The sequence below is a fragment of the Tamandua tetradactyla genome, chromosome 24 (genome assembly GCF_023851605.1).
Source record: "Tamandua tetradactyla isolate mTamTet1 chromosome 24, mTamTet1.pri, whole genome shotgun sequence".
Lineage (NCBI taxonomy): Eukaryota > Metazoa > Chordata > Mammalia > Pilosa > Myrmecophagidae > Tamandua > Tamandua tetradactyla.
In genome coordinates, this window is record NC_135350.1 from 40,012,619 (window position 1) to 40,039,115 (window position 26,497).

The 26,497-nt window shown below is 36.6% G+C and overlaps 1 protein-coding gene across 4 annotated transcripts in view; it reads right to left on the reverse strand.

Moving 5' to 3' along the window:
* AFF1 (ALF transcription elongation factor 1) overlaps nucleotides 1-26,497 on the reverse strand; it is a 230,891-nt gene that overhangs the window by 140,240 nt on the left and 64,154 nt on the right. The gene's annotated exons all lie outside the window — the stretch shown is intronic.

The window sequence follows — 26,497 nt, forward strand, 5'->3', positions numbered from 1 at the left end:
ATTGTGTCACTTAACAGCTTATGCACCAGATAATTCCAAACACATATTAAACCGAATGAGGTACATTCTATAGACCAGCTGAAAAACCGTGTAAGATTTACCATTCCTAAAGGAAGAGTCTCTCCCAATAACTGAATTTCTAACACAAACATTCCAGAGAACCAACTGCACCACATACAAAAAGAAGAACTGTTTGAAACTGGGCCAATGTATCAAGTACAGCTTCAGCCAGAACAAATGTTCAGCATTTAGACTTGCTAACCAACAGCAAAAAGCAACAGGAAAAGGCTTACACTGGGAAAATTAAAGGAAAAGCAATGTCTGTGTATTGATAAGAACAGTGGGGAACAATGGGATAAAAAGGAAACTGGCAAGATGCAATTCAGTTATCTAAAGAAGAAAGTATTTTAAAACATTTTTTCTTTAAATGAGTTCACAGGGACCCATCAACACATTTTTCCATTATTGAACAAACCAAAAATTGTAGGGTTCCTCCCTTTCCACTGAATGGGGCTCATTCCACTACGGGAGAATTTAAATCCAAACATTCTCCACCTCCAACACACAACTTCTAGTTGTTGATTATATTTTAAACCAAGTTTAAAGGGGCTGCTTGCAGACAAACTCATACAGAGAGAGAAACTTGTGCAATAAATCCACATATTACACAAAACAGACAAAAATTAAGATTAATGTGCTCACATAAATGTTTTGGAGAACCATCAGAGTAACTTTACAACTATAAGCAGGTTTTTCTTTTTCTACTTCTTGGCTTACACTTAGATCTCACTTTGGTTATTTAAGCACACATGCCTTACTTGTTTCCACAGAAAAATCTCGATGTCATAAAAAGTTAGAGTCAGTTTCATTATTCTATTCCATTCCATTCCACAGACATTTCAAGTAGGAAGAACAGAGAGATTATTATGGAAGAAGAAAGCTGGAAACATGTATTGGTATTTTATATGGCAATGAGCAACAATTACATGTTTCTAAATATTCTCATTTTCATCATAACCCCATCTCACCTCCTACTGCCCGCTATAATTGGCATCTCCTTAAAACTAAACAGTAAGTCATTGTTTTTCTGGGGAAGTCTCCCTTCATTTGACCTCTGCTAAATGGTGTTGTGAGGCTTACAAAGCTTGTCAGGATTCTTTAGGCTGGAATTTGGCCCAGCCATCAACATTTCTATGCAGAATTTATCATCTTTTCCCCACCACTACCAACAGACAGTTCACATGCATAAAACAACAGGTATTTCTCAAACCATATAAAACTAACTTCTTCAATCCCAGAAAACCAGAATCTGAGAAACCAAGTGATTTCAAAAGAAAGAAAAAATGGTATAATTATGGATTTTTAGAGGTATTTTATTTTTTATAATGCTTTAAAATGTTACTGGTTTTTGAGAAGGTAGAGCTTAACAAATGAGTTTGACTGATGAATCATTATACTGGTATTTCTTTTAATTTCCAGTAGCTTAGAGCAGCTATTAAGTAAAAGCCTAAAATTGTAGAATTGTAACCCCAGAGCAAACTCTGAAATCTGTTCCTACAACAAATTGTTGTGATGTGCTTTGAAATTGATTGCTTTTTTGTATACATGTTATTTTTCACAAAAAAGAAAAAAAAAAGACGATTGCGAGGATAAAGAAATATTTATTCCTTCTAGCCTCCCAATGTTCTGAAGTAGCTAGAAGGAAAAATCTCAGATGATGGTATGGTAGCCCATGACAAATTCTGGGATCTGCCCAGTATCTACTTGTTAAAGAGTGCGTTGAAAACTACTGCTTTTTTCTTTCTTTGCTTTGTATATATATCATACAGTTAAAAAAAGTTAAAAAAATTTTTTTTTACTTATTTGTTCTCTTTGAAAAGCAGAGACTAATATGCCCATTGTAAGGAAGCAAGTGAACATTCAAAATTGCCAAAAACATTGATAATTTACTATAAGGACACTGATTAGATTATTTGTCACTTAATTAAAATTATTTGAGAACCAATGCACTTACTTAACGTGATTTTCTGTGGTGCAACACAAGATCTTTAGCCTCACTGAAAGAACTATTTATTTATCCAATAAATATTGGTTCCCTTCTGTGTGCTAGACCTAAGGATAAAAAGATCAAAGATTCCACAATATAGTGGGAGAAGGAGACAGAAAAAAAAAATGTTAAGAGACTGCAGAAAGGTTGATTACAAGTGATAAAAGACTAGGTGAAGAAAAACACTCTAAATTAAGGAGCTTAGAACAATCTAATTAAAAGCGGTGACATCTATCTGCACTCAGTCTTGAAGGATAAGCAAAAGTCTGCAATAGAGGAAAGGGCCTTTTGCATCTGCTGAGAAAGCATTTAAGTCTCAGGAGTGATCAATCATTCACCATGGAATTTTCCACCCATGAAATCTCCTTTTCCAATTCTAGGTTTCTCAGAGAATGGGTCCAAAAGAATTCCTGATAATTTGGGGGGATGGCAGTTTCCTGTAACCACACACTCAGCTTGGCTGGCCCGGCACCTCAATTATCTTTCAAGGCAGCAATCCCTGGGTAACGAACTGGGGGCTTTCCTCAGCCCTGTACCGTGATGTCAAATTATTGTGCCATGGACAACTGTCAACATGAGGAAGTGTGAGGACGTCTGAGTTCAGAATGCAGATGCATTTATCTGTGGCCTCAGACTTTTCACTAAAGCAAAACCGCTCATTACTCTCCTGCCCTTTTCCCTCTTCATTGCCCAAAAGTGTGCACAGCTGGCTCCAGAACTACTCAGAGTCCTACCGGCTGAGTAGTCCTGCTGACCTGATTGCCTAATTCAATTGCTTTTACAATACCTTCAAAACTGCTATGCATCACTCTGTTTGCTGACCCAGGATTCCCAATGCTACAGATCTTTTTTTTTTAAGAGGTAAATTTAAAATGACATTTAATTGAACATCTCCACCCCAAATTCTTCCTTAATATCCTGCCACACTGAATTCATACTTCACACTTGTAAGTAAAATTAAAGGAGAAAAAGACTACCTGTGTAAAGCAGGGGGAAAAAATTTTTAACTTTCATAATTTAATTAACATTGATCGATTCTTAAATTTCAACCCAAAATTACACTTGAAAAAACAGTTATCAAGAAATACAAAGATGGACTAAACCAGGGTTGGCAAACTATGGCCGTGAGCCTAATCTGGCCCAGCTGCCTAATTCTGCAAATAAAGATACACTGGCGCACAGTCCCACCCACTTGTTTACATATTGCCTACGATTGCTTAGGTGCTACACTAGGGCTGGGCAGCTGCAACTAAACCATACAAGCCACAGAGCCTAAAAATTTCCACGTAGTTATTTACAGAAAAGGTTTGCCAAATCCTGGACTAGACCCTAAATTGTTAAGAAATCAAAACAAAGGGCAAAGTTCATTTTGAGGGTTTTCATTTGAAAGGAGTGGGGCAAGAGTGCTGTTGAAATAATTTCTCCTGGAATATACAGCTTTTCTCTGTATATACAGTATACAGTATATACACAGTATATAGTGTATTACAATATACAGTAATTTCTCTCATCAGCTTTCCTGACTTGAGGGGGAGAAAAAGATGAAAATCTCTATTTTCTTCCCTAATTATCTAATTTAGATACTATTTTACCACCTCCCCCCCATGTCAAAAGATCAGCATGTGGTATGTGGTGGAAAGTGTGCCAACCCACTCACTGCATGATATTATGTGGTGTCTCTAGGACTCAACTGTCCCATCTTCAAAACTATATCTGCCCAGTCAGTCAAAAACCTCAAAGATACTGTGAAAAGGGTATTGGCTGAAGTGCGGGAGATATATAAGGCGTAAAACCATGCCAGTCACTGGTTCAAGCTGTATCTTAAATGGAAAATACCCTTCACATTAAAATTCTTTATAATTTTAGGAAGAAATAAAAGGACAGGGGCATGATAGAAGGGTGATGTTAAGGAGATGGCAGAGCAGAACACTAGAAGCTCTGGGATTAAACTCCCAAGGTACAGTGAACCCATCCAACTTCACTGAGCTATCTTCTCCAGCACAAAGGTGTGGTTTTTGGAAAATATGAAAAATTGAGCCAGAGGTTATTAAAGGTCAGAACTTACTGTTCTTCAAATGTCAGGTACAGGTTACCAGGGGCCAGGGTCAGGGGGTGGGGGTTAAGGCTTAAATCATACAGAGTTTCTCTTCGGGCTCATGGAGTCTTGGTGACGAACGTGGTGATGGTGGCACAACTTTGTGAGTGAAATTAACAGTACTGAGCTATATCTTTGAATGTGGCTAAAAGGGAAAATTTCAGGTTGAATGTGTGTTACTACAATAAAAATTTAAAAAAGAAATCCTGGTTCTTTAAAAGACTGTTGGGAAACTGCATCACTAGATTTTGAATACCTTTATTTTAATCAAAGGACAGCCATTGGATTGAGAGGATAAGGAAAGAGGTCAACTGCTTTAATAAAATTAAACCTCAGTCTTCAAAATGAGGCAGCCTGAACCTCTTACACCTCTCATCTCCTATTCCTTCAAATAAAAAATCTCCTTGAGGATCTCACACTAATTAAGGCTGTTACCCTCACACTCTGCCTCAGGGTGACACGGCTTCTATCTGGGATAAAGACTTTCAACTATTCCAGTACAAAACAGTTGAGAAAGGCTGAAATATTTGCATCAGATTTTACAAAAAACTGGAGGATAACAGAATAGAAATAAACAGATAACAAGTAATCAGATAATTTGACTGACAAATTGCCCATCACTGGCTTGGGGATTTCTTTTATATAAATCCACCAACCTGGTTACTGGGAGGCCATACAATCAAGCCCCGACTTCTCTCATTGTGGGTTCTCATGGGAGAGACAAGAGCTTGAGAAGAGATTAAAAAAAAAAATCCCATCCATACAGAATGACTGATACCAACTAAGTCCACTTCCTTCAGGGGAGACCTCCTCTCCCTACCCACAACTTCACCACCACAACCCCATATGAATACAATCCAATTATCCTAGCCAGCATCTCTTTATTCGATGCACTCTTGTAGTAGCAGGTGGGTGGTTAGATTCTGCCACATGCACAATACTGTTACCCCAAAAGAGAGAGGTCATAAGGAACGGGCAGGTGTCTCTATTCCCCTCGTGTCTTCACTAGGGAAGAGCTACTTTCAAAAAAATTTAAGTCAGACTCAAGGCTCAATGCATTCTTCAAAGAGGATTTTATTTAGATAAGGAAGTCACTATGTCCCTAATAACAGACATATAATTTTAGTTGTGACAGTAATGTGAATAGTCATTTTAAAATACAATGTTCATAAGACTCTATAAGGTTTCATACACTAAATTTGCTAATCTGGAACCTACAATTCCTGGAAGGTTCCTAGATCAGAAAAATCCTGAAACCCAGAGGGACCAGCCCTTCCAAAATTATCAGTTAATTACATCCCCATATGTTGACACCCCATCTCTACATAACAAAGTCAGAAGGGACATTGCCCAAAGGTCTCTACAGATTGGGAGCAGAATCAAAGGGGAAGGAGCATGTATAATAGAGAAAACAGGATTTAATAAACGCGCCTGACTGCTGAATCATTATATTAATATTCCTATTAGCCTCCAATGTTTTGGAGCAGTTGGAAGGAAAAATCTGAGATAGTGGAATGGTAGCCCATGACAAACTCTGGGATCTGTACCGTAACTACTTGTTGAACTGTGCTTTGAAAACTATTGCCTTTTAATTTCTTGGCTTTGTATATATATTATGTCATTTTAAAAGTTAAAAAAGTAAATAATATATTTTACAATAAAAAAGTTAAATATATATAATGTTCACTGTGTTTTAGGAGGTTGAAAAATCCCAGAAACTCATTAAGGCAATCTAGAAAAATTCTAGGCAAGAGACAACCTACGTACAGAAAAATATCCCTCAATTCAAGGATTTTGGTTTGAGACTTAAAAAAAATCACCTAGATAATCTTTACAAAATGAGATGTTATCAAGCATAAACAACTCATGTTTTTTTTAAATAGAAATGACACCTTGAGAGAAAGAAAAATAAAATAGGTATCGTGTGTTTATCATCTTTAACTATCCTCACACACAGACCCAAAAACTACCCCATAACGCAAGAATAGTTCCATATCTTAAGAGGGGTTTGTGTAAACAAGATGTACTGTCAAAACATCAGTTTAAGATTTGTGCCTTTCATTGAATATAAAAAGGAAAAAAACCTGTAAATAAATACTGAACTTTAGTTTTGAAATACAAGCTGTAGTACTGGGAAAGCAAATTGATATCTGCAACTTATACAATAAACACAAAAAAATAAAATAGCTTGATGATACAACAATGAAGAGACGGACTCACATTTGATAAGGCCAGCATGGTAAACTGTTAATGGTATCATCTGTGAATAAGGTTGCTTTCTGTAAAATTCTTTCAATTTTTCTGAGTTTTTGAAAAGTTTCATAATAAAATGTTAGGAAAAATAACCACAAGAACAAACCAGTATATTTGGCACAGTACTACAGTAGGACCTGAGAGGCTGACTAAGTGTCCCACATCTATCCTCCAGACTCCCCTCTGGAATTCGCAGAGGCTTCTGTTAAATCTCAAGTTTTATAGAAAGGAGCAATTCGATAGCATAAATTTACCTATCAAATGGTTTGGCCAACGTCTAGAAGGAAGAGAACTGAAGATGGGTCCTTCCAAATCATATGCTAGACACAGAATTCCATCAGCTGTGGACAGAACTGAAAGCATCCTCAGTGTGTGCATGCATGCTCCATCTGTGTTCTTCCGCCTGCATACTTAGCAAAACTGGAGACCCTACTTACCTCCTTCAGAACTGTGACCCACCTTCTGCTCTTTGCTCTTTTGAGAAACTACAAGCGATCTAGTAGAGACACATAAGTGTGCTGGAGTAAGTTTCAAAGACACCCAACTGAAAAGCTTTCAGGACTATCTCCTGAGCAGTCACTGTGAAGATTTAATTCACCTTCACTCCCCATCCTAATAGTCATCCTTTTAAAAATTAAAAGGTTACTTTTCTCTTTCTGGGAACTAGGTTGTAAGGTTTCAGAAAATTAATCTTCTCTGATTCTTGTTCTATTTCTTCATGTACTGATTTAGTATAAAGGAACCATGAGAAACCACATTTCCTTCTTCATATTTCAAAGTATTTTTCTTGCAAGTCTTTCCCTGCAAAATTACCAAGCCAGAAAATTTTAAGCTTTAAGGGGGAGGCGATTCCATGGTTCTATTTTACCCAGTTTGAGTTACATCTGATATCCAAAACACGAAAGGCTTAGTTGTTATTTTACACAAGTAAATCTGTAATACAATAATTGGTTACCTTATACATACCCATCTCCCTCCCTCCATGCTTTCTCCCTTGAGCTAGCTCAAAGTACTATGGTAAAAACAACACACAATACCTATTTTATTTTTCTTTCTCTCAAGGTGTCATTTCTATTTAAAAAAAAAAAACATGAATTGTATGTGCTTGATAATATCTCATTTTCTAAAGATTACTTAGGTGACTTTTTAAATCTCAAACCAAAATCCTTGAATTGAGGGGCATTTTTCTGTACATAGGTTGCATCTTGCCTAGATTTTTCTGGGTTGCCTTAATGAGTTTCTGGGATTTTTCAACCTCCTAATTACAGTGAGCATTATATATATTAAACTTTCTTACTGTAAAATACATTATTTACTTTTTTAACTTTTAAAATTGTAAAATATAACATACATACAATGCCAAGAAAGAAAAAAGCGACAGTTTTCAAGGCACAGTTCAACAAGTAGCTACAGTACAGATCCCAGAGTTTGCCATGGGCACCAACTCCCACAGAATTTCTTCCCTGTTTCTGTAGGAGGCTCCCCATAGGTCCCTGCTAATGAGCCCCCCTCCTCTCTGACCCTCATCTCTACCACCTGCATTACAGAGCAACTGGATGGTTACCCAGGGTCCCCAAAAGGAGACTACCCAATGTTTGCCAGTCTCTTGCCTTGGCCTTGTAGAATTAGGAAAAGGCAGAGGGGCAGCTGGACAACACACCACGGAAGACAGAACACTCTGGTTAAAAGTGTTGTCTCTAAAATTAACGAAGGGTTCAAACCTAGGTTCCGCCACTTCCTAGCTGTGGAACTTCAGGCAGGTCATTTAACCTCCCCTGAGCTCAGTTTCCTCAGCAGCTAAAGGGTGTTGATGATGACAGTAATATCAACCCCATAGGCTTAATATGAGGATCAAATGAGCTGTTGAAGTGCATGGTACAAAAGAGGGCACTCAGGGAATAAGAGAGAAATTTGAAAATGTCTCCCAGCATTTGAATACAAAGTGTTAATAGCGAAAGCTGCCTGTATATGGGAGGGAGGGGATGTATATGGGTACTCTGTACTTTTCACAAAGTTTATCTTTAAATCGCCAATGACTCTAAAAAAAAAAATGTCCCCCAAGACACCTCTCCAGTTAAAAGGTGCATGCACCCCACTCAAATCTTAGGCTTTCCAAATTCACAGCTTTTGCCTCATCTAGTCCATTCAGTCTCTGTCCAAGCCTTTGCCCACCCCACATCCTCTCTGCTTAAGCAAATCCTTTCCTCACCACCACACTCAGAAGTGTTTCTTCCATCTTTTGAATTTCCATGAGTGCCCTATAATTCATTTCACAGTGAAGTCTGACCACATCACCCTTTCCTATATGGCTGAGTATCCGACATAATGCCTAGCAGTGTCTGACAAGTTATGTCTTAAATACAAGCTAATATATGGGGCCAGTACAGATTTAGTTGGATTCTGATTACAAAGTTTAGGCACTCTTTGAAGCACAAATATCCCCATATATAAGAACTAGGGGGAACATGTAAAGCAGGGTTTCTCAAACACAGCACTATTGTTATTCTAAACCAGAGAATTTCTTTGTGGTGGGGACTGTTCTGTGCATTGTAGGATGTTCAGCAGCATCCCTGGCCTCTACCTACAAGGTGAACAAGAGCACACTTTCTCTCCAGTTGTGATAAGCAGTATGTCTCCAGATATTGACAAATGTCCCTGGTTGGGGGGTTAGGAGAACAGACGGGAATCTACTCCCTCCCCCACTGAAAACCACTGCTACAGAGAATGAGAAACCTCCCCAGAATCACTGAATTACTTTTCTTCTAATAGAACAGCCACCAGTAGTTCAGGATGGAAAGAATGGACATAGGAAATCCTTCCTAACAACTACATTACGGCAGGCACCTCCAAGATCTGTCATTCCTGGCTATGGCCAAAGGGAAAAGCCACAAGCTAAGTATTAGCACTATGTATGCAAAATTATTCTTACAGCAGCCCTAAACCTTTGGTCCTATTGTTATCACACTACCATTTTAGAGAAGAGGAAACTAAGACTTAGAGAGCTTGTGACTAAACTAAGACTTGGAGAGATGAGGAAATTACCTGGCACATGGTGCACACGCAATACCTATGAGCTGTTATTAATAAACAAACACAGATGGAGTCCAAACGCCAGGCCAAACAGCAAAGGCTTTGGTTCCTCCTCCCCTTCTTTCTATGTCTTATCACACCATCCATCTCCTCCCCCAAACGAGAAAGATAATCCAAAACTAAAAAGCACAACAGTCCCCAAAAGTTAACAGCATATGGAGAGGATAAAAACAGCTGAAAAAAAGGAGAATCCAAGGATGGTATGTTTGGTGTGGTGCCCCGCTACAGAGGAACAGGGGTATACACATTTTCTACTAAAAAGGAAGAGGTAGAAAGAAGTGCATCAGTTTCATTCTGATGTCAGTTTCTCCTAAGGAAGCAGAATCCTGAAGGGGGGGAGGGGAGGCAAAAGGTACTTTGTATTTTTTATCCAAGAAGGTTCTATCTACACACATTCCCCCTTTCCAAAACGATTAGAGGAGCTCTCCTAATTTCAAATATCCAACAACTACAAGTGTTGCATCATCTCTCTCCAAATTCCCTACCTGGTAACCAAGCTGAAGGGAACAGCCACTTTCCAGTGACTGGCACCGAGAACCACTGACCTCACACTTCCTTTGCACGTATCTCCACTCTGAAAGGAGTTACACATCCACTTTCCCTACTCTCATCCCCTTTCCTGTTTTACAACTGCAGTTCAGTTCACAGACACACACACACATTCTGTGTTCTCTGTCCTTCCTTTCTTCGTTCCATGAGTAAACCAAGGAGCACTGACTATGTGGATAACTGTATGAAGAACAAGGAAGAGACTGTGTGACCTTGGTGAGGTCAACTACTCTCCATAAGCCTCACTTTCTTCATCTGTACAATGGGGGGTGATAATTCTTTCTTTGTGGATTTAAGTGAAATGAGATATGCAAAATTCTTGACTCAAGACGCACAGCACATAAGAGTATGCTCAATAAATGACTATTATATGTGGCCCCATAAGGGAGAAAACATTCTGGGTTCAGCCTAGGAGCCAGGCCCTCATTTGCAAAAACATGTTCTGTGTTCTGAACACATTTAGACAAGAAAAAAAAAAGCAGTAAATGAGGAGCCATCTAAATTCTATTTTTAATTATTTTTATATTCCCAACACCTACCAAAATAACCACAACTCTGATCGGCTTGACCGTGAAAACATTTTTAAGTTAGAACAGAAAATTTCACTCAAATAAATAGTAATTTCAGTGGTTCTTTTCTCCTTCGTTTGGGCACAAACTTTAGAGGACGTCTATAAAAATATTAGCATCTGAATTTTTTATTCCCCATAATTTAAATATGTAACTAAAACAAACATGACATAGGTTAAAATGTATAGAGTTAAAGACAATTGTCACAAATCTGTTCATTTCTTGTAAATTCTAAAATGAGACTGCTAAGAACGACAACAAAAAAGATACAGTTTTTCACCAGCTAATTTTACAACAGCATTCTAAGGCACAGTTTAAAAAAATACTAATAATTTCAAGTCTGCCTGTATTGAGGTTCTGGGTGAGCATGCATATCATATCTGCACGTGTGGGTGGAAAAGGAAAAAAATCGTAAAAATGAGAGGTAAGTTCTACTAGTTCTTCAACTATGACAGTCTTATAAATAAATATGAATGAATGAAGCGCATACATATGATGATCAGTGTCATCCCAAACACCAGGGTCATGAACAGACTGCGACATCTAAAAATTCGAATGTCAGTGTGTTACTATCTCTGTAACGACCTTGGCTCCTAGCATAATAAAATAACACCTTGCTGCCTTCAATATTAAGAGGGCTTTTTGCCTTGTAAAGACCTATTTTTAGCATGGCATTTCTAAGCATAAATATCTGAGAGCCTTATATGTTTCTTTTAAAATTTAACACAACAGACCAATGTAAACCCAGCCTCATCTTTTCCTCTCCCCTATATGTTAACTAAATCACTTATCAAACATACATAGATTCAACTATTTGAAAATATTTAATATGTAAAGAAAAAGCTGAAATGAACAAAAATAAAATGATCAATTGGTCAAGTTGTTGAGCTTAAGAAGACTTCTCTTTCATTTCAATTACAATTAACATTAACATAGAATTGCTTTTGGTTTACTGAACCAAAAATATTTTAAGAGCCTAAATTATATATATCATGGTCAAGCTGGAATGGCTGAATAAAAAGTCTGCTAGAATGTAATGGCCTGGATACATTCCAGAGTATATTAAACAGATAATCAAAAAGTATTGGCAAAGTCCCTTGAGGGATGGGAGAAAAATTGTGGAACTATTCAACTTTACCACCAGGGAAACCCCTAATACGATGCCAAACATTAAGGACACCCAAATCGATAGGCCAAGCCCTTGACCTTGAGGCTTACTCTTGTGAAGCTTATGTATGTAGCGGAGAAGCTTAGCCTACCTATAGGTATGCCTAAGAGTCACTTCTGGAGGACATTTTTTGTTGCTCAGATGTGGCCTCTCTCTCTAGGCCCAACTCTGCAAGTGAGACCATTGTCATTTCCCTATGGGCGACATGACATTCAGGGATGAAAATCTCCCAGGCAGTGTGGGAGATGACCTCCAGGGATGAGCCTGGCCCTGACAGCAGGGGATCAACAATACCATCCTAACCAAAAGGGAAAAAGAAGTGTAACACATAAGGTATTAGTGGCTGAGAGAGTGCAAATAGAGTCTAAGAAGCTACACTGAAGGTCACTCTTACTCATGCTTCAGTTAGACATTGCCACCTATCATAACATGCCAAACCCCAACCAAAACCATTCTTGCCAATCCTAAAAAATACCTAGGGCATTATATAATAGTCTACAAGGTTCCATGCACCAGGGTAACATTCTAAAACCTACAAACTCCAGACGGGTCCCTGGACCAGAAAAGTCCTGAAACCCAGAGGGGTCAGCCCCTTCCAATATGAAAAAGTTAGAATGGGCATAGACCAAATACCCCTAAAGAGTGGGAGAAAGATCAAAAGGTGATGGTGGAAACCCCCAAACAGGACCAGTCCAGCCAATCCTAAAGAACATGTGGGGCAATTTAAAAGATTCCACAAGGGTTCCAGGCACTTGAGTAACTTGCCAGAAACCTACAACCTCCAGATGGGTCCCTGGTCCAGATAAGTCCTGAAACCTACAACAGACTCTCTAGAACCAGACAGTTCCATCTCCCTACCCTATATTAGGGACAGAGCCTTCCAATAACAAAATTTTAGAATTGCCATAACCCAAACAACCCCAATGAGAGGTATGGAAAGATCAAAGGTGATGGTGGAATTATACATAGAAGATAGGACTTAACAAATGAATATGAATACTGAATCATTAAGTTGATATCTCTTGTTGTCTCCAGTATTTTACAGCAGCTAGAAGTAAAAACGTGAAATTGTAACCCATGTCAAAGTCTGAAATATGTTCTACAACTAATTGTGGTGCTGTACTTGGAAATTTATAGCTTTTTTGAATATATGCTATTGTTCACAAAAAAGAAGGAAAAAAAAGTCGATTGTGATGATAAAAAAGTAAATAAGCACTCTAGCCTCCTATATTCTGGAGCAGCTAGAAGGAAAAATAAGAGAGGATCATATGGTAGTCCATGACAAACTCTGGGAACTATCCTGTAACCACTTTTTGAAGAGCGCTTTGAAAACTTGAGAAAAAAGGTGATGGTGGAGTTTACAGAGAAGCTCGGGTTTAATAAATGAGTATGAATGCTGAATCACTATACTGATATTTCTTTTAGTCTCCAGTACCTTAGCGCAGCTAGAAATAAAAACCTATAATTGCGGAACTGTAACCCATACCAAACTCTGAAACCTGTTCTACAATTGCTGTAATGTTCTTTGAAATTTATTACTTTTATGTATATATATTATTTAAACAGGAGAAGATAACAGAGAAGATAGGATTTGACAAATGAGTACGACTGCTGAATCATTATATTGATATCTCTGCTAGTCTTGGAGCAGTTAGAAGAAAAAATGAAGAATCATAGAACTGTAACCCATACCAAATTTTAAAATCTGTTCTATAAGTACTTGTTAAAATAAACTTGCACATTTATTGCTTTTCTGTATATATATTTCACAATTTAAAAACAACAACAAAAAGACTGCTAGAAAGTGAGGAACTATCTACAGCAATACAGAGACACAAAATGCTCCTTTTCCTTAAAGCTGGATATAAATCACCTCAGAATATGATTACACTCTTGGAAAGCTATCCTAATAATATTCATTTGTGACAAATGTGAATGTGCATTTTCACCGCTTACTGGAGAAACTGAGGCAAACAGGATTATTTACAGTCTCCAAGATAAATGAGTGGTGTCTGACTAGTGATTCAGGAGTCCCTGGCACTCTTACTTACTCTTTCCGTTCCATGAAAATCTACAAAGAACACAGTAATCCTATTTAAAACTTTTAAAAGTCTGAAAAACAGGATGAGGTTTTTAAAATTTGTTAGAGAAGTCATCCTATTAAAGAGCCACTAGTTATTTGACAAAACATTCAGGTTCATCTGAAGAAAATACATATATACAGGAGAAAATATCTATGAAAAGTCTGAAAGTACAAATAGAAACTGAGTAAAGAAATGAGGGATTAGCCCTATTACATACTAAAATGATTTATAAATGTAAAGTAATTGAGTTTGATGATGGTTCTTGAATAAAAAGAACAAACAGCTAGTTTTGTGGGAAGAGGAAACAGTTCTAAATTCCAACCTTCACTCCTAAGCCCCAAACAAAATCCACATGGATAAAAGACTTAAAGATACAGAGTCTAGACACAAAGAAATCTTCTGGAAGAATACATAAGAAACCAATAATTCCAAAGGAGCAATTTAAAATGAAGACACAAAAATCATGAATATCTATGTATCAAATAGCACAGCATCTATATTCATAAAACAAATAGAAATCCATTAATTGGGTACTTTCATTCTGCTCTCAATCTAAGACAGATTTTTTTTGTGTCCATTTTGTCAAATGGACAAGAGTTAGAAATTGTAAGACAGGTCAAATTTAGAAATTCACATTTACGTCTGGATCCTAAAAACAAATCTTTTTGTGTGTTCATGAAACATTCATAAAACCATCATATTAGCTATAAAAGGTCTACAACTAAATACATCTATTAGAAAACAACTGTAAAACAGGTACAAAAGAGATGTAGTAATGAAAGCAGGATCCTTGAAACAGCTACATTTTATCAAATACAGCTGTGATACATGCAGAGCCCAAGAACCTTCATTTCCTATAGCAGTTTGTTGTGATCGCACTTCTCAAGGAGCCACAGAATACCTAGAGAAAACTGTATTTAAATCATTTGCCACTTCCTAAAATATCCAAGGTAGAAGACTGTCTATTTTCCATTTCTAAATACACTAAAAGAATACCTCTCTCTACTTGTGTTTTCATATTTAAGCAAGAAAACATGATCAAAGTGATCCTATGCTTAGCTTAAACTTCTCAACATATATAATTTCTCTAAGATCTGTTCTTGGCAAAAAAAAGAAAGAAAGAAAGAAAAGGAGAGCTGGGTCTAAAGGGTTATAAATTAACCTTTATATTTAATAGCCAGGCTAAACGCGTTCCTTACTGTCTAAATCTTTACTTTCTTATGACTTTACTCACTGAGCTGGAACTTCTCTAATTAGTACCACAGCCCTTATTTGAGGGCTTCCAACAAAGAAAAATGTCCTCTCAGAGTTCTTTTCATCACTTCTATAACATGTTTATTTATGTACCAATTAAGGCTAACATTTATAACTAGGGTCTCCATTTTAAAATTCAAGCTATGTTTTCATGGTATTCATTTTGCCTTCATTAAAATAAAAACTTCAAAAAAACAGGGCTGTGTTTTGGTAGAATTATATTCTCCAAAAAAAAAATCAAATTTTTATTTTGAGAAATTGCCACATAATAGTTATTTCCTAAAATAGTATTTAACCTGTTTTAAAGTACCGTTCTTCCCAACACCATCAGTTGTCACTGTCCATGTACCTTCTGCAGGAACAATTAAATCTCTTTAACAGGTCATTGCTTGCTTTTCCTCCACCTCAGTTCACCTTCCTCAGGTTCCCTGGACCCCAGTGTTTTCTGTCTTGGCACCCTGTTGGTTTTTCCATGGTACTTATCAGAGTTTGCAACTGTTTTGTCAGTTTATATACTATTTTCTGTCTGTCTCCCCAAACTGTGAGCTCCCTGTGGGAAGGGAGCAGTCCTATCTGTCTTCACCAACTCTGAGCTCTGCACACACTGTAATTGGTTCTTTAAGTCAGCAATGGAGCATTCGGCAATAAGTGATGGAGATTAACATTAAGCACACTGTTAACTCATGAAAATTGGGCACAGTCATAAAGCTGTTAATATGACATAATCCTTAAATAGAAAAATTACCTTAATATGCTAAACCATGAATTCCAACTACAAGCCATAATACACTGACACCCCCAGAGCTGAAAGCACACTGAGCAGACTCCTATCAGGCAGAGACAGAGGAGACACCTTCTAAACCTCAAAGCTGTTTCCCAAGGACAGCAAACGAGTACCGAAAAAATCATTAGCTTTCCTGATTATCGCACACACACTGAAAGACACTTAAGTGAGCATTTCACGAAATTTTTTTATTTGGAAAACAGACCTATTTTTCCTGAAGTTTGGGTCACAACCCTCAGTCAAGGGCATGTGGTCCCCACCTTTCTGCAGCAGGGCCCAAGTCTTAATGATCATTTCCAGAACCTCCACTTAAATAACCTATCTTTGCCTGTGAGCCTCCAGCGAACAAGAAGTGCTCATTTCTGCCTGAATGTTTTTACTAAAAAGCACATTGAAAGAATAATTTCCAACCCAGCAATACCATTGCTGGGAATCTACTCAAAGGACTTAAGGGCAAAGACACAAACAGACATTTGCACACCAATGTTTATAGCAGCGTTATTTACAATTGCAAAGAGATGGAAACAGCCAAAATCTCCATCAACAGAAGAGTGGCTAAACAAACTGTGGTATATACATACGATGGAATATTATGCAGCTTTAAGACAGGATAAACTTATGAAGCATGTAATAACATGGATGGACCTAGAGAACATTATGCTGAGTGAGTCTAGCCAAAAACTAAAGGACAAATACTGTATGGTCCCACTGATGTGACGGACATTCGAGAATATTTAATATGTCATTGGTAACAGAGTCCAGCAGGAGGTAGAAACAGGGTAAGACAATGGGCAATTGGAGCTGAAGGGATACAGACTGTGCAACAGGACTAGATACAAAAACTCAAAAATGGACAGCACAATAATACCTAATTGTAAAGTAATCATGTTAAAACACTGAATGAAGCTGCATCTGAGCTATAGGTTTGTTTTGTTTTGTTTTTACTATTATTACTTTTTTTTCTCTATATTAACATTCTATATCTTTTTCGGTTGTGTTGCTAGTTCTTCTAAACTGATGCAAATGTACTAAGAAACGATGATCATGCATCTATATGATGATGTTAAGAATTACTGATTGCATATGTAGAATGGTATGATTTCTAGATGTTGGGTTAATTTCTTTTTTTTCCGTTAATTAAAAAAAAAAAGAGAGAAGGGGTAATTGGAGCTGAAGGGATACAAACTGTGCAACAGGACTGGATATAAAAACTCAGAAATGGACAGCACAATACTACCTAATTGTATTGCAATTATGTTAAAACATTGAATGAAGCTGCATGTGAGGTATAGGTTTTTTTCCTTCTCTCTATTATCGTTTTAATTCTTATTCTGTTGTCTTTTTATTTCTTTTTCTAAATCGATGCAAATGTACTAGGAAATGATGAATGTGCAACTGTGTGATGATGTTGAGAATTACTGATTGTGCATGTAGAGTGGAATGATTTCTAAATGTTTTGTTAATTTTTTTTTAATTAATAAAAAAAAAAGAATAATTTCCAGGGCTATTTTACAGTGACCAAATAAAATTAAGGATTTGTATTTAACTAATAATATATTTATTTATGCTATTTGAGGGGTTTATGCGTTGTGGACTAGAAAGTTTCATTTGCTAGTTTGGCACCAATTAGCATACCCTTTACACGTAACTTAAAATATTCCTTGATATGACTTTCTTTATCAAAAAGAACAATCAACTTAAGAAATACAATAAAGGATTTTCTATGAGAAAAATGCACTGGGTTTTAAAATATAAACTTAAAGCAACACACTGATTTTTAATAAACAAATGCAAAATCAAAATTTATCAGCTTGTACAACCATAACTTTTATAGTCCAACTGATTCTGAACTTTTCATAGCCCAATTGACTCTGAAGATAGTAAATAACTTGCTTTAGAAATGAACTGAATTTGATCAGTTTAAACCTATACAAAGGTGGGCATACAGTTTGCAAAACAATCTGGCAGTTTTTCAAAAAGTTAAACATAAAACTATCGAATGATCCAACAATTCCATTCCTACATAACTAACTAAGAAAAAGGAAATGTCCACACAGACTAGTATTTGAATATTCATAGCAGCATTATTCATTACTGTCAAACCAACCTGTCCATTATACCTACACAATGGAATACTACTATTCAGAAATTTAAAAGACAGAAGTACTGAAGCATGTATGCCATGGATGAACCTTAGGTTGTCTTTTTATTTCTTTTTCTGAATTGATGCAAATGTTCTTAAGAAATGATGAATATGCAACTGTGATGATATTGAGAATTACTGATTATATATGTAGAACAGAATATGTTAATGTTTGTTTGTTCTTAATTTTTTAATTAAATAAAGCAATTTTAAAAAAAGCCAGTCACAAGAAACCACGATTCCATTTATGATTCAGTCTATTTGAACTGTCCAGAAAAGGCAAATTTATAGACAGAAAATAGATTATGGTTGCCTGAGGCTCAGAACAGAAATTAACTGTAAATGGGCACAAGGGATCTTATTGAGGGGATGAAAATGTCCTGAAACTGATGTACAGTGATGGTTGCAACATTCTATCAAGTGACTAAAACGAGTAAATTGCCCACTTGAAATAGGTGAATTTTATGATATGTAAAATATACCTCAATAAAGTTATTTAAAAAAAAACAACTTGGGCTGGGAAGAAATGCTCACAAATGAGAGCTAACATAGGAGATAAAAAGATGTGAATGATAGTGAATGCATGTTAATTAAAGGGTTATTTACAAAACTACCTAACGTCTAAGGAGTGCAGCTTCTAATTCACCGCATAACTTTAAAATGGATAATACCAATACCTTATGAGTATCCACACAAAATATGCGTGACTTCAGGATGAAATTAAGTTTTATTCTATACTTAGAAAACTGGCCTGATTTCCTAAAAGCCTACAAATGAAACTCAGCATAACATAAACCTAATGATTTTTACTTTACTCTTAGAGAAACATGACTTGGTGGGGGGTGGGGGGGTGTATAGTCCAGGAATCAAACCCAGGTCTCCCGCATGGAAGACAGGCATTCTAATCACATGACTTGAAAAATATGAAGGGCTTTTGTTGTTGTTTATTTAGTTTGTTTTGATAGAAAAGGCCACTGTCATAAGGATAAAAACAAAAATTCCACACTATGAGCAATGACAGGAATTAGCAAAATCAGTCTTTTATAACTGCCAACATAAGATTTTTCATCTTCTCGACAGTTTCCATTTAAAAACAAATCCAAGTTTAATTAGTATACTTTGAATTTTACTAAAACCATGTCACATGACAAGCAGGACACTAATCTGTTTATTCTTTCCAACATTTTCAAGTAGCAGAATCTTACTTTGAAACAAATGTAACATTTGGTTTCATTCTACCCTTTTACTGTGTTAATGTTAGGAAATGTTCCGCCTAATTTTTTTTCCATGTGGTACAAAGTTTCTATTTACACAGCTCTTTTTTAAAATTAAGAGTTAGCATAAGTGTGGTCCAAAAGAGGGTGAGGGGGATGGAGCAGGAGATGCAGACTACAAAAGAATAATGAAAACATAATCCCTAAAGTGTAATTGCTAGGACCAAGTTACTTGAAAAAATATGTAAAATAACAGGGCTTTAGCAATATGTTACTGTCCAGAATTCTGTACCAATGAGCAGGCGTTTTTTTTGTTTTTTTAAGCCAATTAAAAACCTATCTAAAGCCCAGTTATAAAATCAATGAGATGGTCTGTGTTCCTCTAAAAAAAAAAAAAACAACATACCATAATATATTTAAATTTTTATCAGTGTTCTGATAGCTCAAAGCTACCAACTTACTAAATGGGCCATTTCACTTACAAATATCCATGGTTAAATATTAATTTGTCAATTGAGAGGCAAAAATAGGTAATATATGCAAAGCTGGATAGGAAACAGTTCTCATACCTTTGTACAAAAAAGGATGGGAACTGGTTAAGTTTACACTACTTTCCATAAATTCACCTACAGAGTAAATCAGACACACCTGTATTTTTAAAGCAAAGGAAATGTGGGAAGGAGGGAGAAGCAATTTAGAAAGTTATCTAGAGCACATTATCCAAGATGAAAGTCATGTGATGATCTCGTCTGTTATGACCACAAAAAACATATGCACCAAATCAAAATTTAATTATACTGCACGGCACAGTTTGGGAGTTGTGCTTTATATTTTATGGACTGCTTTGCTTTTGACAGGACAGTTTCCTGAAGGAAAGTTCCAAGAATTGAAAAGTTACAACACCCACATACCAGAAAGTGTTTCCTGATTTTGTTACAGGAAGTGACATCTATTATAATTTTAACATTTACTTTGCAGTAGAAGTCTCATTTAAAACTTCTTGTTGAACACTGTTCAACAACAGTACACGTAAGCAATGCTTTAGTTAAAGCAACCATCACCACCACCACCACAACAAAAAACACTTTTATTTCAGTATCATAGGGTTTGAACATAATCAACCAATTCACAGTTGTTAACATTTCCCTGGGAAGGAAAACAACTGCCACCTGATAAACTGGGGTTTGCCGTGGTGGAGAGTGAAGTGAGTTAGCTAGCAGTTTAGGGAGAGAGCCCACAGAGAAAAGGAAGGGGTAAATTAAATACCCAACTCCTTGAGAAGAAACAAACTTGGTAAAGCACTGCATCATCAAACATTGGACATTACTTCTTGATACCTTTTGGAAAAAAGTTAACTCTTCTTCCAAAGTAATCAATTTACCATATATGCAAACTTTTATTTGTATTTTTTTAATATAGGTACATGTGGACATTTTAACTAACAGAGTTTAAAAGTATGTAGATGAGAAACCCTGAACATCATTGGCCTTCTTGAACCAAGGTATTTTTCCCTGGATGTCTTAGATCGGACATTTCCATAGTCTTGCTTTAATTTGGACATTTTCACAGTCTTTGAAATGTAAACTTGCAAGTTAATGAATTCCCCTTTTTAAAAGCCAAAAAAGTATGTAGATGAATTTATGAAATTAAATACCTGCCTTCTCTATCAACCTTCCAGCTGATTCAAGGGAGGGGAAACAATCTGTATATATGAGCATAAATCATACCAAAATTTAATTACCCTGCATGACACAGTTCATATGATATTCATACCACACACGTGCACACACACTATTTCACAATTGTTGGCCTATGGACCTCTTGCCCCAGAGCTCTCTACCCTGGACCTGCCCAATCTCCTGCGGGGAGGGGAGCCGGAGTTAACAAGCTGCCATGGTGATTCTACTGTGGGATCAAGTTTGAGAACACTGAACCTAATATGACCCCTAAGATATTCTTTTACTTTCATTTGCTTTATTGCCAATCTAACAGTCAGCAATACTGAAAAGAAAGTAATATTCTTTTGGGCAAAATAAAGGCAGGCCACTGACTCAAGAGTCAGAACCTTAATTCTCCGCAGCCTACCCAAACAAAGAATCATGTGGCGTACAAGTTTCCAAGCATTCATCATATGAGCCATGAAGGAAGAAAACAATTCTTGGTACTTTTTAGAATGTGGTCAAACTGTGGGGACCCTTTGGAAATATATAACCTAATACCAAAATAAAGACAATTTAGATGTCAATAAAAATAAAATATATTTTCACCTCTGTTTGCTTCGGTTCCTTCAGACAAGACAATGTCACCTCTGGGGTTCCCTCTTAATATATTAAATCTGACACCAAATTATGGCTTTGAGTAACAGAATCTTATGACTCTAACAGTTTATTTCTTGTTAAATTAAAAACAAAGCCAAAAAAAAAAAAAGCCAAAAAAAGCCAATAAACCAACTCAGAACAACAGAACTTCAGCACAGAACAAGACTTTCAGGCCATCAGTTTAAGATTTAACTCATTGTGGACAGACAAGAAAAGGGAAATGTTTACACAGGGAGAGGATTCCCAACATTGAGCACTGCCAAAACACAAAAAGTCAGCACTTGGATGGCTTTAAAGTGAATTCCTTATGAGTGCCCAGGGCATTAACATCAAAACTTAAAAATCTTTGATTTTTTTCCTCTGGGCTCTAAATCTAAACTTAATCTGGCACATTTATATTTGAGCAAAATACTGGAGCTTCTACCTGCTGTGTATTATTACCTTGAGCAAATGAATATACATGCTAACAGCCAAAATAAAATGAAATATTACTACAGTTTTTCCCAAAACTTTTTTCATTTAAATAAAAAAATAATCATTTGAGCTGTAAAAGAAATTATACACCTACAATATACTAATAAAATATAACTGAACCACAACAAAAAAATTATGATACCCCAGCTCGCTATGTTTGCACATCTGAGCCAAGAAACATATTTAACTTTGTCCTAAACTTGCAAACTGTATTTCCAAGTAATAATCAGAATGTAATGTTGTTTGCAGTCCCTTACCATAACTCATAAAGAAGGATATCTTGGAATATCAGAATATGTTTACATCAATCTTGGAAAACGAATGGGACAGAGTTCGCTAATGAAAAACTAAGTTCATATATTTAGAGGAAATCAAGTTGTATGTTATACCCCCAAAGCAGTAATAAAGCTAATTAGCTTTGTAATCCTGCATAGATTTGTATACCTAAAATAAATAAATTACAGAACCAAGATGAGAGCGACGTCTCTCTTAGCAATGATTAAGATGCTATATTTCATTACTAAGTAACTTTGAAATCTAATTTTTTTTTAAATGCAGTATTTATTCCCATTTTCAAAAGAGTATAGGACCAGCTACTGAATAATTTTTTCTGGTATGGTATAGAATCCCCTAAATTTCTCAAGATATCACTTCGTTAATTTGAAAAAGAATATCCCTACAAAATAGCTGGCTGGAAAAAAGTGACTCATTTCTCTTCAGTCTTTATCATGGAGGAAGCACTAGGCTATGTATGAGTCAGGAAGCTCAGCTGAGCTCTCAGGACCAAATACAAGGAAATCACTTAGGAGAAGGAAATCACTTTGGAGACCTGTCTGCATTTCTCTTCTGTCAAGGACACAGTTTGCAATGGTGTCAGCATGGGGTGGGGGTGGGGAATGAGGGCATTCACTGAGTCAAAATACTGCCTAAACTATTCCCTTCTTTAAGTCATTTTCTTGAGCTGCACTTTCCAAAATACCATTAGTATTCTTCTGTGAGGTTTGCTCATATTTAATCAGAGCTTCTTTGTTTTCATGTATTTTCTCCCAAGGTAATCAGTCGCGCGCATAAGGGGTGGGGGCGGAGGGCAGGCACACCACTGGTTCTACAACAGCTTCAGAGCAATGCTTTTTGCACTGGAGAAGTTCCTCACCAGACTCAAAGATATCCATCAAAAAGTAGCTTTGTAACAGTCTTGGAAACAATGTGACTTTGCCTCTTTATAGGTTTTTTTTTTGTTTGTTGTTTGTTTTTAGAAGTTTCATTAACTTCAGTCCAATTCAAAAGAAAAAAACCATGGGGGAGTTGACTTAAAAGTCAACTTTTTGCAGTCTGTCTCAAAGTGATTCCTTATGCAAATCTCCTAAAGAATTAAGTTCAACTCCCCTTCCCCCACTCCCTAACCCTGCTTCCACAAATCTATGGGCGATGGGAGGGGACTTCTCAGGTAGCTCAAGGTGCTTGTGTAATTGATTAATTCCTGATGGTAGCTGAAGGTATGTATTCCCTTCTAGAATTCGGGGACTGCCTCAATGAGGGAGATAGTGCAGTCGGATATCAGACAAAACTGCCGCCGCTGCTGCTGCTGCTGCTGCTCCTGCTGCCGCCGCTGCCACCCGCCCCCCCCACTTCTGTTCTATTCATCAACAGTCACTCCTCAATATAAAACAAGTTTATTCCCACAGAAAAATATGGCTCCATAAACTGTTAGTTTTCCACGCCCACACCCTACCCACCACAGGATTACTAGTTTCCAAAAAGAGGGCATGCAAATTATTATACTTTCATAAATGCATAGTCTCTATGTGCATAAGATCAGAAATTAGAACTAAAGCCATGATCTGTAACTATTTCATATTAAAGAAAGCAAGTTTGTTACAATTCCCACAAGGAATGCAATTCTATGTGCCTGTGTTTACAGGTTCCAAAGAAAGAACACACTAACCTGAGAACTGAGACACAGCACATATCCTACTGCAATCGATGTTGCATTTCTAAGTGATGATCTTTTTCCACAACTCCAAAAGCGCAATAAACCAAATACTCATTGATTTCAAAACAGTGACCAAAAATCTAATTTCTAAAACCTAGGCAATTCACATTTAACTCAATAAATGCCTTCTAGGTGATGAAACCAGTCAGAAAAGAAAAATAAAAAGAATCAATTCCCTACTTTCAGGTTTTTGAATGAGGTAGAGGAATATATAACTACAATTTGTAAAAGTTCACAGGCCAAGAAATATTTAGGTGATCCCGCTCTCATTCAAAATATTTCTAAGCCTATATATGGGAAGCTAAAAACTGTTAAGACAATTTCTTGCCTTAAGAAGCCGATTACAGAGAAGGGAATACATAGCCTAGTCCCACGAAAAATTAGTCATATCCCACCCATATCAAATCAAGTTTGACATTACCTGAAATGAAAGGCCAAATAATGAAACAAGTGCCATGATCAATTTCTATATTCACTAACAGTGCTACAAAATTCAGTTTCCTCTATAAGTTCTTTAAATCCTGCACAATGAAATTACTGTGGCTCAAACAAACAGCTGCAAGTCTTTAGGTACAATGAGTCCAATCTAAATTAATTGTTTTAAAAGTAAACAAATATTGCATAGCACACAGGCAAGATTTTACTCCCCTAGATCATATATCACCAGTGATGCTTCAGTTTTGCTTCGCACTACTCCAGGCACCTTGGCCCAGTTTAGGGTTTCCCTGAAATCCAAAAATACCTGGAATCTTCTCTCCATATTGCCTCTCTTTAGATCCCAAAGATTACCTACTCTCCCACAAGGCAGGCAGTTTGAATGAGCTTGGACTACATTTCAGGTGGGACTAAAGAAAATGGACATTGATAACATGTGAGATCTACTCCCAAATGAAGGCTTAGAAAACAACAGACACAACAGCCTTGCATCTTTGTTCCCGGTTCAAGGGCATGTCTGAAGGCCAGGTGGAGAGCTAGAGGGGCAGAAATGTAGGCAGGCCTCCTATTTCAAATGCTGGCATATTGAACTACTACACTGATAACTCAGATTATTACATCTTGCAGCAAAGCAATTTTAGTAGAAATTGCTTTCTGGTACATTTTTACTGAGATTTTGCAGATCCTTTTTAAAACTTCACCTCAGCATTAAAGTGGCAGCATGTAAATGAAGAAGGGCTGCAGAGTAGTCATTACTCCACCTGTGTGACCTCAGGCAAGAAACAGCCTGGCTGGGCCTCAGTTTCCTTAACTGCCAGAAGTGGATAACAAAAGTATTTATTGATTTAAATTACTAAGAAGAGTCAATGAGGTAATTGAATTAAAGCTGCTAGCCAAGTGCCTGGTACACAGCAGTGTTCAAATTAGCTATTATTTTATTATTATCATTAGGTTAAGGGCTCAGGGATTGGAACCACTCAGATCTGGGTTCAAATCCCAGCACCATATTACTGAGCTCTGTTAGATAGCATTTACTTAACTTCTTAAATCAAGGTATCTTAATCTGAGTTCTTGTACCATGCATCTCTGGCAGTTCGGTGAAGACTATAGATTCCCCTCAGAATGTTTTAAAATGTATTTAGTAAAATGCATAAGATTACAAAAGAAACAATTATACAGAAATACCCTTATCAAACTATTTAAAGACTAATTGGTAGTATACGGGTTTTTTAAAAAAGATAAAGCAGCTCCTCGATTTTGTAGTAGTGGTGAGTATAAAAGATATTTCAAAAGATCTGCAACAATTGTAATGATACATGAAAACATGTGATTTTCTATTTGTGGTAATACCACAGGTACTGACAATCAACTACTATTCTATTTTTGTCTACACTGCTACTAGAAAGTAATACTAAATTTCAGTTAAAGGTAAGCAAAAATAAAGACGCAACTTTTGTTTCTCTTCCAAGTTCTCCCACTACTTGGCCCCAGTTTTAGAACTCCTTCTTTATTAGAACAATCAATAAATTGGGGGCAGGGGCTAAACTACTTACCGGAGTTGAGAGGATTAAATATAAAAAAGCACTTAAGGAGGTACTTTACATAAAGAGTAGTTCCTTCCTTCCTAGAAAGTTCTCTCAAGAAAAAAATTCAAAAAAAATCTCATCAAGCCCCAACTTCAACATTAAAACATCTACTTCTCTGAGAGTTCTATCTGGGTCTTCAGTTCTGAAATTAGGTTAGCTTTCCGAGGCATTCCAAAATCACTAAACTACTTTGTATATGACCTTGTACAGTGCTCCTTTCATTTTAGATGAAGATTAGAAGTGTGAGACCACAGTGCTTTCTAGCAAAACTGAAAGGTAAAGAGGAAAAAATGTATATAGAACTCCTAAGTTTCCCTCAGCAGGAACTGCTGTCACAACTAAAATGAAATCACACAGAACAATTTTAATCTTATAATAATCATCACCGCTTGTCATCACACTAATTGATTTCTTTTACGTTTTCTAACGTTCCTTCCAAAG